This window comes from Pinus tabuliformis, chromosome 6 (genome assembly GCF_031772625.1).
Source record: "Pinus tabuliformis cultivar Carrire ecotype Pingquan chromosome 6, CPIR1, whole genome shotgun sequence".
In the NCBI taxonomy this organism is placed as follows: domain Eukaryota; kingdom Viridiplantae; phylum Streptophyta; class Pinopsida; order Pinales; family Pinaceae; genus Pinus; species Pinus tabuliformis.
Genome location: NC_142292.1, coordinates 339,947,088 through 339,959,831, shown reverse-complemented (window position 1 = coordinate 339,959,831; position 12,744 = coordinate 339,947,088).

Genomic DNA, 12,744 nt, shown 5'->3' with positions numbered 1-12,744 from the left:
CCATTCCTTAGAAAATTTGTGTTAGTATTTTTTGATGATATACTAATCTACAACAAGTCTTGGAAGGATCATGTTGAACATGTTGACAAGGTGCTACAACTATTGGAGGAGAAACAATTATATGCAAAAAGATCCAAATGTTTCTTTGGAGTCCAGGAGGTGGAATATTTGGGTCATATTGTATCTCATGAAGGAGTTAAGGTAGACCCTAGCAAAATTAAAGCCATTAAGGAATGGAAAATCCCCACATCCATAAAGCATCTGCGAGGATTTCTTGGGTTGACAGGGTATTATCGCAAGTTTGTTAAGAATTATGGGAGAATAGCAGCACCTCTAACAACATTATTGAAGAAAGATTCATTTTCATGGACTCCGGAAGCAACAAAGGCCTTTGAACATCTTAAAGAGGCAATGTGCCAAGCACCGGTCTTAGCTACACCGGACTTCACAAAAACCTTTATTGTGGAATGTGATGCTTCAGGAAATGGAATTGGTGTTGTTCTAATGCAAGATGAAAGACCCATTGCTTTTGAAAGTCGTCCAATCAAGGGAAAGTTTTTAAGCAAAGCTATTTATGAGAAGGAAATGTTGGCAATACTCCATGCACTTAAGAAATGGCGACCCTACCTAATGGGAAGACACTTCAAGGTAAAAACGGATCATGATAGCCTTAAATACTTTTTAGAACAAAGATTATCCTCTGAAGAGCAACAAAAGTGGGTCACAAAGATGTTGGGTTATGACTTTGAAATCATCTACAAAAAAGGGAAGCAAAATGTGGTGGCAGATGCACTCTCAAGAAAGGATGAGGATGTGGAAGCATTGTTGTGTGCCATTTCTATTATCCAACCAGATTGGATAAACGAAGCAAAGGAGGAATGGAAGAATGACGAAGAAGTGTGGGCACTTATTCGAAAGCTACAACAAGATTCCAGTACTTCTGATACATTTAGCTGGCAAAATGATTCGTTATGGTACAAAGATCGCTTATACCTCTGTAAGAATTCCCAGCTAAAACAAAAGATTCTTATGGAATTGCACACTTCTCCCTTAGGAGGGCACTCAGGATTTTTAAAAACTTACCACAGGGTTAAGAAGGAATTTTTTTGGGATGGCCTTAAATCAGATATTCAAAAGTTTGTGGCGGAATGTTTGGTTTGCCAACAAAATAAAGTTGAAACAATTAAGACACCGGGTCTATTACAACCTTTATCCATTCCAAGCCAACGTTGGGAGGAGGTTTCAATGGATTTTATCACAGGTTTACCCAAGTCTGAGGGAAAGAGTGTCATCATGGTGGTAGTTGACAGACTTACCAAGTATGCACACTTTTGTGCATTATCACATCCATTTAAAGCCAGTACAGTTTCTACTGCATTTATGGAAACAGTTCAAAAGCTACATGGAAACCCAAAGATTATTGTAAGTGACAGAGATCCCATTTTCACTGGAAATTTTTGGACAGAATTATTTTCTTGTCTTGGTACTCAGTTAGCTCATAGCTCATCTTATCATCCTCAATCTGATGGGCAAACTGAGATAGTAAACAAATGTTTGGAAGGATATCTTCGTTGCTTTGTATCTGATAAACAGACACAATGGGTCAAATGGTTGCCTCTGGCTGAATGGTGGTATAACACTTCCTTCCATACAGCAACAAAAATGACCCCATTTATGGCACTTTATGGGTATCAACCACCATCCATCACATCATATTTAAGAGAAAATTCTAAGGTTCAGGCAGTGGAACATCACATCGAACATCAACAACAAGTCCTCCAACTCTTAAAGGATAACCTCGTGTTGGCACAAAATAGAATGAAACAACAGGCAGATCAACATCGCAGTGAAAGAAGTTTTGATGTAGGTGATTGGGTATTCCTACGGCTACAACCATATAAGCAAATGTCCCTAAAGCAAGCTAAGAAGGATAATAAATTATCACCAAAGTATTATGGTCCGTACAAGGTGTTGGAAAAGATTGGTACTATGGCATACAAATTGGAGCTTCCTGCAGCTTCTCGATTGCACCCAGTTTTCCATGTTTCATGTTTAAAGAAGGTTATAGGCGACAAGCTCCCAGTTCAAACAATATTGCCAGAACTTGACGAGGAAGGAAAAATTATATTGGAACCGGAAGCAGTCACAGAAACAAGAACTCGACAGCTACGAAATCGATCAATTTCAGAGTATCTTATCAAGTGGAAGAACTTATCCGCTGAAGATTCCACATGGGAGGATGAGAATTTTATGCAGAAGTATCCAGAACTACTCAAGCGTTGAGGACAACACTTTTTTGAAGGAGAGGGGCATGTTGGGTCCCTATAATACTAGTGATTACCCCATTACTATTGTAGTTATACCCCTTATTTATATTGTTGTGCCCCTATTACCCCCATATTGTTATTTCTGTGCCCCATAGAATCCCTCTATTGTTATTTTTGTGGCTTTATATTATTATTGTTAGGTCGGCTGGATTATATTGTGACTCCTTAGACTCCTATATATAGAAAGGAGGTTTTGTCATTTGTATCATTGAAGAATTGTTCATTTATGTAATGTAAAGGAGGTTGCCCCCTCGAAGAGGCTGAATTCTAAGGCGTTGATCTTTCTTTTCTATCTTTTCTTGAGCTGGTTTCATAACATCCAACCAAGTAGACCCATCACAACAATCAGTCATCCTCATCCAAGTCTGCAATATTCGGTCTAGTGAACTTGGTCACTCAACCATATCATCATCACATGAGTCTCTCCATCATAGCTCCTCCACTGAAGGTTCCACCAAGACTATCTCTTGGTCTCGGCCATGAGAAGTCCACCCAAGCAACTCAAGTGTGTGCCCTTCAACCTGTTCATGTGTCATGCCGGGAATTTAGACAATTTTCCATGTGGCTAAAGCATGACCCAATCCTCCGCAACGATCATCATGTTCCTCCCTTGTCACGGGTCTTTGTACCTTCTACCATAAGGTCACAAACAACCCCAACAAGTCCTGTAACAGTCAACAATCCTTGTTTCTCCATACAAGGTATCATCATAGTCATCCATGCTAAGATCCTCCCTAGCATCGGCAAACTGATTTTTCCCTTCCCTGCATACGGTCCATCTACCGAATGCTCAAGTGAAACACAAGTATCAATACTTATATCATCAGCATCATCATGAGGCTCCTCCATGTGAGTATCCTCACCCATCCATGTCTGTAAACTGCACGATCTTGGTCCAACTTGATCAATCTCAAGTTCATCCTCCATCGTTGTCACGTCTGCAACATTCTCAATCATCACGGCTTCCTCTTCCTTGATAGCACAATCTGCAACTTCATCTTGCTCCATTGTCCAACCAAGTTGAATAAGTTCGTCTTCAACATTCTTTTCCAAGACTGCAAGCTTCTCTCAAATCCGAGGATTCTCCTCTTTTGTCAGCTTCAACCTATATAAGGTAAGCAAGAGCTTCCTTTTGCATTCTTCCAAACCTGCCATGCCTTGTCGTTTAGCTTGGCCCAAGCAAGAAGCTTCACCCCTGCTAAACATGTTTCACCATTCACCAGCTTCACCAAGTTCCCTGCAACCATGAACCGGCCCTTGTTCCACTTGTATGTGAAACCAACTTCCTTCACCTGCAAGTAGCTGCTTCCACTGTCATCAACTATTAAGTTTCCAAGTGTACCCACACCTGCACTTCGTCACGAGCAACCCTGCTCTAACACCAGCTCCAACCGAGCTCTGATACCAACTGTGATGCCCCTACACCTGTGGTAGTCTTTCAACCGCTTATAGCGAGGTGTGGCACCACCGAACACTTTCTTTTCACCAATACTTATGTTCGTGGATTACGCCTAATTCACTTTCTCCTACTTAGTTTGTGTTTTGCAACCAAGTATTATTATGTTTAGCCTTTATACCAATGAACACCCATACTCATTCATTATCAACAGCAATTATAAACAAAGACAATTGCACAGTATAAAGGGGAGGGGCAACTCCCTGCAATATGAGTCTGCCCGAATCAATATATTATATAATCTTCACTTTTACAATGTACAAGCTAAATCTTGGGAAACCCCAAATTTACACTTAGTCAATTTTCACAACTTCGGCAAACTCGGTTGCCCAGCTTGTCGGCACCTCCACACGGTCACCGCACGACTCTCCAACCCGTCGTTCACCTCGTCGCACGTCTTCGCCGGTTCGCTCTTCGTTTGGTCGCAAACGCCCAAACCGTGTATCCCTGCCCACACGCAGTCCCGCTTGCCAACTCTTGACAAACGCCCAAATCGTATGAACAGCACGTAGTACCGCCTGCCAAACTCTACGACCTTCGGTTCCAACCTTCGTCTCACGGTCGTGTCATTTGCCCAACTTGGGCGCGCCTCCAAGTCACCACACATGGGCGCCTCAACCCGAGACACGCTTCCGTTCACAACCCAACACACCAACAAGTCTCCGTGCACACTTGCACGATGGGCGGGCGCTCACCCGAGTCACCAAGACACCCACGCCAAGTCGTCGCACAATGCGGGCGCCACACACCCGTGCACGCCCTCACCCAACCGCCGGGCGCTCCTGCCCACACCTTCACCTGCAACTGCACCTTACCGTGCAGCCTCGCCTAAGAATGGGCGCATGTGAAATCTGCGCCTCCTCCTCTTGGACTTGCGCACTAGAAATCTGTGCCTCCTTGCCTTAACAAAGATGTATTAGCGAGTTGAATTGATGTTTTAATGAGCTCCACGCTCACATAATATATACCAAGTGTGGGGCATGGTCTGACTGCCCAGCCGACTCGCCCACACTTCACACACCATCACAAAGTCACCCCAAACGCACGTCGGCTCCTTTTAAACACAGGTCGGCCTCCATACATTTTTAACTCCACGCACCACGCATATAACATTAGCTCGCCCTCCTTCATGCCTTCGCATTGTTCTCCAACGCCTTCGCACAAGTCTGAACTCGCATATATGTTCAACCGTAGTCGCACTTCATCGTCGCACCGCAGCTCGCACGCCCAACTGCGCGTTTGCCCACGGTCGCACTTCGGGCGGTCGTGCCAAGAACCGCAAGTCCTTACACCCAGGGTTGGGTGCATGCACCCCTCGCACCCCATGCACCCGGGACGTGGAGTCTCTTGGGGTGCGTTTCCCCACGCACCCTTTTTGGGGAGTCTCAGGGAGACGCAAGGTGGTGTGTTTCCCCAGTGTGGGAGTCTAGACTCCCCAAAAAGGGTGCGCTTGGGCGCCCCCCTTTAAATTTGTCTAATAAGACTTAAAAATTAAAAATTCAAAATCAAAAATTCAAAAATCAAAACCATTAATTTTTTTTTTAAACTAAAATTAAAACTAAATAACTAAAACTTAAAAGTCTAAGCTGAGGGACGGTGAGCCGAGTCATTGCCGTTGAGAGACGCTGAGCCGAGACAGCGTGCTGCATCCCCTTGCAGGCTTGCTGTTGGCAGTTGCTCCAGCCGCTATTGTTTAAAATTTTGACCACAACTTTCAAGTTTCAGCCGCAGCGGAGCATCCTCGGACCTCCTGAGTCCTTGGCCGTCAACCCTCTGTCCCTGACGCTGCACGGCTCCACCTCCAGGTAGACATTAAAGCTTGAAATTTGAACTGTTTTAATGTTGTAGTTTATATAAAAAAAAATGTTGTAACAGTGAACATATAGCCTGTGGCCTTGCTGTAATTTTTTTTTTTTTGATATCATTTGTTTAAACTATAATTATAATGTTTTAAATTTTAATAGTTTTTAAATATAAATTTTAATGAAAACTTCAAAATGCTTCAAAACACAGTGACTTGAATTTAATTTTTATTTTTTCTTTATGTTTTTGTTTTTAAATTTTAATAATTTAAATTTAATTCTACTATATTTGCATTGTAAATTTTAATTTACATGATGAATTTTTTTTGTTTAAACTCTTCCTGCAGGGCAGAAAAACAAAAAAAAAATTGCAAAATAAATTAAAACAGTGACACAAGAAGTTGCAAGCCTGCAAGTGTAAAATTGTTGATTACAACATGAGCATTATTTGAATATTTTATTATTGATTTTTATTTTTGTTTTTCGAATCTCATGGTATGTATGAATTATAATTAATTCAATAATGAGACTTGTCACTTGAGTATGTCATATGAATGATGTATGTATCAAAATGAATGATGAGGATGGATCAATGATTCAAATTTCAATTGTCTATTTAATATTTTTATGCTTTCATTATTGAACAGTGAACAATGAATATGAACTTGAATTATCTATATATATATATATATATATATATATATATATATATATACCTCGACGACTCCCCGCACCCCCGAAATTTCCCTAAAATTTGAGGGTACTCCCACACGTCCCCCCTATGCGTCTCCCCGCACCCGCGTCTCCCCGCATCGGAGTCTTGGTGGAACATTGCATTTTTATAGTCTTCTCTTCCTTTTTACCATAACTTCACCATGATAAAAGAAAAATGTTACAATTCATCATGCCTTTAAATAGGCCACATAATAGAAAAATACCATAAACAAAACTATGTGTATCCAAAACCTGGAACCCATAAACCAAAACAATAAATTGACTTTACGATTGAATCAAATTTACCCTAATTACCAAACATAGTCAACGCTAATCAACACCCAAGTATACTGGCCAGGGGTTAAATTTGACGGGTGACCCTACCCGTCAAGGAATTTTTTTATGACGCTTTTATTTTTAAACTGCCCATCATATGACTTTTAAAATTTATTTGTACAAGCTTCATCTAATTTCAAATTGTACTCATAATTGTTCAAATTTTCCATTCTTTGTTGTACCATTCGACTCAAGTCTCATTGCTACACTTTGTTTTGAGACCTACTGATCAAAATTTTCTGCAAATTTTCCAGATTGTTTAACAATTTAACAAGCATGTACAAAAACAACAACAACAACACTAATTTTTACAGTTAAAAACTTTTTAAAAAATATAAAACATTTAAGTAAGAAATGTAAAGCATCAAATTTGAAGTAAAATTAAACAATATAACATGTTTATTACATTAACATATTTTATAAAATGTAGGGGGCAGGAGGGAGAGGGGTACTCTATGGCTCTACGGTTCAAGTACTCATGGGATCTAGGTCATATAACAAATAATCAAACAGAGATATATTGTCTCTACAGGGGACTTTTGTTAGTCAAAGAACAACAAGCTGTCACACTTGTGGTCATGAGAGATTCTCTCCTAATCCTGCATCATCTGGTCAAAGGTTCTCTTCCAAAAGAGAAATCTATGAAAAACATCCAGAAAATAATCTGGAAAATTGCAAAGATATCCCATCCAAAGCATATTTACATGTACTAAGAGGCTTCAACCCAGGAAAACAAGTATGTTGAGGAAAGGTGTAAATTGAAGATAAGTGACTATTAATTACTAAATCAGGCTTGCTATAATTCTCTATTGACAAATAAAGTTTATTAAAAAAAATCCCTAATAGTTTTATGTGTTGTAAATTTTTTGTTTTGTTAGGGAAGTTTTGTAAAGTGTTGTCTTACAAAACCTCTCTTTTTGTTACACAGATAATTGGAAAAGAAAAAACTATTGAAAAATTTTGATGAATTAACTCTGTAATTCTAAATATATTTGTTAAAAACCAAGCACAACATTATATAATACAATTATACAAATACTCTTTTAGATTTGGTTTAGACATAATTCTTCCAGATTTAGTTTAGACATAACTCTTCCAATTAAAAGATTAAATATATAATACAATTATACAAATACTCTTTTAGATTTGGTTTAGACATAATTCTTCCAGATTTAGTTTAGACATAACTCTTCCGATTAAAAGATTAAATTTAATTTAAACATAAACTAAATTTAACCTTAAAATTTTCCTTCATCCTACCAAACATAGCCCTAAAATTTTTCATCGCCCTATCAATATACGACTAATTAAATACCACTTCTATTCTAAACACATTCAGAATTCAACAACATATTAATTGATTCAGCATTCTGTCATTGTCCTATTTACAATTTTGGAATTTTGAAACAGAAGATTGCATTCATGGCCAACCAGAAAGAAACTGAAAAAAATCAGGGACTAATATTACACTAAAAGCAGACGGACAACAACACCAGATAAGCTAACCTTCACAAAGACACTCATCCAAGGGAGTAATTGCAGAGGATAACAAATTCCTTTAGCGCCTCAAAAATACGAGACAGACGGAGACACTGAAAGAGCGACGCTCATCTATTGGAATTAAAGCAAAGCACATCCAAAAAAATAAAATGTGGCACCACACAATTATATCATCCATGAATCACTTCAAGAAATTACCAGCTATAACAGTGTAATTGTTATTTGTACAGAGAGAGAGGGAGGGATTTCAAAAACCTGGCAACGCAAAATTTAAGTTGGGCACTGCTCTTCCGCCACGGCGATGTATATAAACTGATGACAAACGCTGAAAACTCAACAGAAATCGCACCAGACACACGACGAGAACTCTGTTGGGGTTGATGTTGGTTTTAACTGTGTGTAGCGTCTCTGGCACAAAAGTATAGTTGACGATAAAGCTTTAAGCGATGGATTATTTCCCCGCGACAGGACTCATTAATGGAATCTTGTACACATTAAAGTTTAGGGGTGGTAAGTTGGTAACTGGTAAGTTTCTCTCTAAATGCTCAAGTGCTAAACCCGAAGGCAATTGAATGCGAAAATCTGCAGATCTGATAGCCATCCGATCACTGTCCTTTGTCACTAAACGCTAAACTTGCAAGTTGCCCCGGCCAGAGATTATAAGGTATAAAAAATATATAACGTAAGGCTAAACATATATATATATAAAATTTATAAAAAAAAAAATTTAAAACTTTTAATTTTTAAACATGCCCGTCATATTGACGTTTTTAAAAATTAATGGCAAGTTACACATGACGTGGAGATTTGAAACTAAAACGTATTTTACGGATAAAAAAGCGAAATACAGATATACTGGCGTCAAATTTAACCCCCGATACTCGCTCTTAAAAAAGGTCGTGTCACTCTGCAAGGGCATATTGATTGAAAACATGTCACTTACGAAAATTTAAACCATGGTAGGGACAGTGAGGACATTAGCATCTCCCCACTTTCACCGACCCAACTCACCTCTCACGACTTACTTTCAAGTAAATAATCCAATGATCTGTAAAGGATCAGATGCGCACAGCACTCAAGCACAACACAGAACTATTGAACACCAGAACACCTGAACGCTTGCTTCATTCACAGATCAAACAGATATATATACATGCTACAGAAGTTTCTGGAGATCATTAGAGTCGGTGGCTTGCTGGAGAAGTTTCCCCATTGTCAATGTATCCGCCGACTTCATTAAATATAGCAGCGGCTTTCTAGATTCAGCATTTACTGTTTCTGTTGAATTTTAGTGGCAGGTAGTTGGAATTATTCATGGTTTCTAACACTCCCCCTTAATTTCAACTACATACAAGACACTATACTCTTAATTGTCATGCCTGCTGGTCTAAGTCTCAGCTAGGCTTACAAAATTTGGATTTTCTACAATGTACAACATATTTCTACACATTTCAAATTTAGCCTTTCCAAGAGGCTTGGTGAATATGTCAGCCACATTTTCATTTGTATTACAATATGATAAGTCAATTTCTTTTGATTGCAGTTTTTCTCTTACAAAATGATGTTGTGTCTCAATGTGTTTTGTCCTTGCATGATATATAGGATTGTTTGCCAATTTGATAGTGCTTTGATTGTCACATCTGATTACTGTAGGTGCTTGTTGTGTTTCTCCAACATCTTCAAGGATCCTCCTAAGCCATATTGCTTCACAGGTTGCACTGCATAATGCTTTATATTCAGCTTCAGTAGATGACAATGAAACAGTTGGTTGTTTCTTACTGCTCCATGATATTGGTCCTGAACCAATATTGAACACGTATCCAGTAGTGGATTTTCTATCATCTGGATTTCCAGCCCAGTCAGAATCAGAATAACCTGCCAATTCAACATCAAATTCATCAGTATACATAATACCAAAATTAAGTGTTCCTTTCAGATATCGAAGGACTTTCTTTGCTGCTTTCCAATGGCTTTCACAAGGCTTAGCCATGAACTGACTAAGTATGCTGACAGAATATGCTATATCTGGTCTGGTAGTGGTGAGATAGTTCAGACTTCCCACCAGCTGACGATACATAGTTCCATTCACCTCTTTGGTTCCATCATCACTGCACAATTTGACATTCTGTTCTAAAGGAGTAGATGTTGCCTTGCATTCAATCATATTGAATCTTTTAAGTATTTCCCTTGTATATTTGCTTTGTGTGATCAATGTCTTACCAGGTTCCCTCCAAACTTCAAGACCTAAACAATAATGCAATTCACCAAGATCCTTCATCTCAAATACATGTGACAATTGATTTTTAAATTCTTCAATCAACTTGCATGCATTTCCTGTTATGATTAGATCATCAACATATACAGATATCAAAGCAACATTCTTGTCTTCATCTTCCTTGATGTATAAATTAGGATCATTCTTGCTTCTTATAAAACCTTTCTCATAAAAGAAAGAATCAATTTTCACATACCATGATCTTGGTGCTTGTTTCAAGCCATATAAAGCTTTCTTTAACCTGCAAACCAGATGCTCCTGTCCCTGTTTTACAAACCCTTCAGGTTGAACTAAATAAACTTCTTCTTTTAACTCACCATTCAAAAATGCAGATTTGACATCTAATTGGTGCATTTTCCAATTATATTTTGTAGCTAATGCAATCATAATTCTAATTGTGTTCATCTTAGCTACAGGTGCAAAAGTATCTTCATAATCAATTCCCTCCTTTTGTGAATATCCTTTGGCAACCAATCTAGCTTTATGTTTATCAATACTTCCATCAGCATTAAATTTAAATTTATAAAGCCATTTGCATCCTACGGGAACTTTGTTTTTAGGCAATTCTGTTAATTCCCATGTGTCGTTCTTCATTATAGAGTTATATTCTTCATTCATTGCATTTCTCCATTCTTCATATTCTTTAGCTTCATCATAGCTTGAAGGTTCTACAACATTCATAACCTGAGACATTAATGCATAATCTTTATACCTTACAGGTACCTGACTTTGACGTGATGACCTTCTTGGAGTTTTACTGCTTTCATCTTTCTTTTGGCTTTGCAGAGTCTCCTCTCCTCTCTTTGGAGTGTCATGACTGCTTGATCCTACTTGTTCTTGATCTTGTACCTGTTCCTGTGCTTGTTCCTGTTCTTGTTCAACACTTGTATCTAATTTGACATAATCATCAGTGTTATGCCATACACTATTATTTATTTTATCACCTTCATTTACATTCTCATGAAACACCACATCCCTACTTGCAAGCAGTCTATGAGTACTGGGATCAAACAACTTATATGCTTTCTGATTATCACAATAGCCAATAAATATGCACTTAATTGCCTTTGCATCAAGTTTTCTTCTTTCATCTTTTGGAATGTGAGCAAATGCCTTGCAACCAAAAACTCTTAAATGGCTTACTTTTGGTTTGTACCCAAAAAATGCTTCAAAAGGTGTTTTAAGCTCTAAACTTTTAGTTGGACTCCTATTTTTCAAATAAACAGCAGTATTAACGGCTTCAGCCCAAAAAACATTAGAGATATTTTTACCTTGAAGCATACTACGTGCACATTCAACTAGTGTTCTGTTTTTCCTCTCAGCAACTCCATTTTGCTGAGGTGTATGTGGCACTGTAAATTGTTGTTGAATCCCATTGCTTTTACAATATTGATTAAATTCTCTTGATTTGAATTCTCCCCCTTGATCAGATCTCAAGATTTTGATATAATTACCAGTTTGTTTTTCTACCATATTCTTAAATTCTTTAAAATACTCAAAAACATCACTCTTCTTTCTTATGAAATAAACCCATGTATATCTAGATCTATCATCCACAAAAATAAGAAAATACCATGCTCCACCAATAGATCTAGTTTGCATAGGTCCACATACATCAGTATGAATTAATTCAAGTATTTCCCTTTGCCTTTTTTCTTTATGTATAGGAAATTCCTCCCTATGTTGCTTGCCAAGTACACATGCCTCACATTCAACATGATCATTTTTCAAGACAGGAAGACCTTCAACCATAGTGTTCTTTTGCAGAAGCATTAAATCTTTGTGATTTAGATGTCCATACCTTTGATGCCATAAATCTTCTGTTGATATTGCTGTAGATGCTAATGCTTGATGACTTTTCCTGGTCACATCCAACTTATACAAACCTCCAACTCTGGTTCCTGTGGCAATAACCTTGTACTTATCTTGAATGTCTTTCACTACACACTGTGATTTAACAAATTCCACCTTCAAATCTTGGTCAGTAATAGTAGAAACAGAAATTAAATTCTTTTTAATATCAGGGACATACATCACATTATGAATCTGTTTCTCTTGCCCATTAGACAAATTCACACCTATTACTCCATAACCTTGAACTTTAAGTGCTCTGTTATCTCCTAGGCAAACATATGTTCCATCAATATTTTCATGATATTCATCAAACCACTCCTTATTACAAGACATATGGAGTGATGCACCCGAATCAATGAACCAAGCATTCTTATCATCATTATCCACAGACAATGCAGCATCAGAAACAAACAATTTAAGATTTTTAAATCCATCATTGATATCTTTGTCCACAAAATTTCCATTATGCCTTCTGTTTCT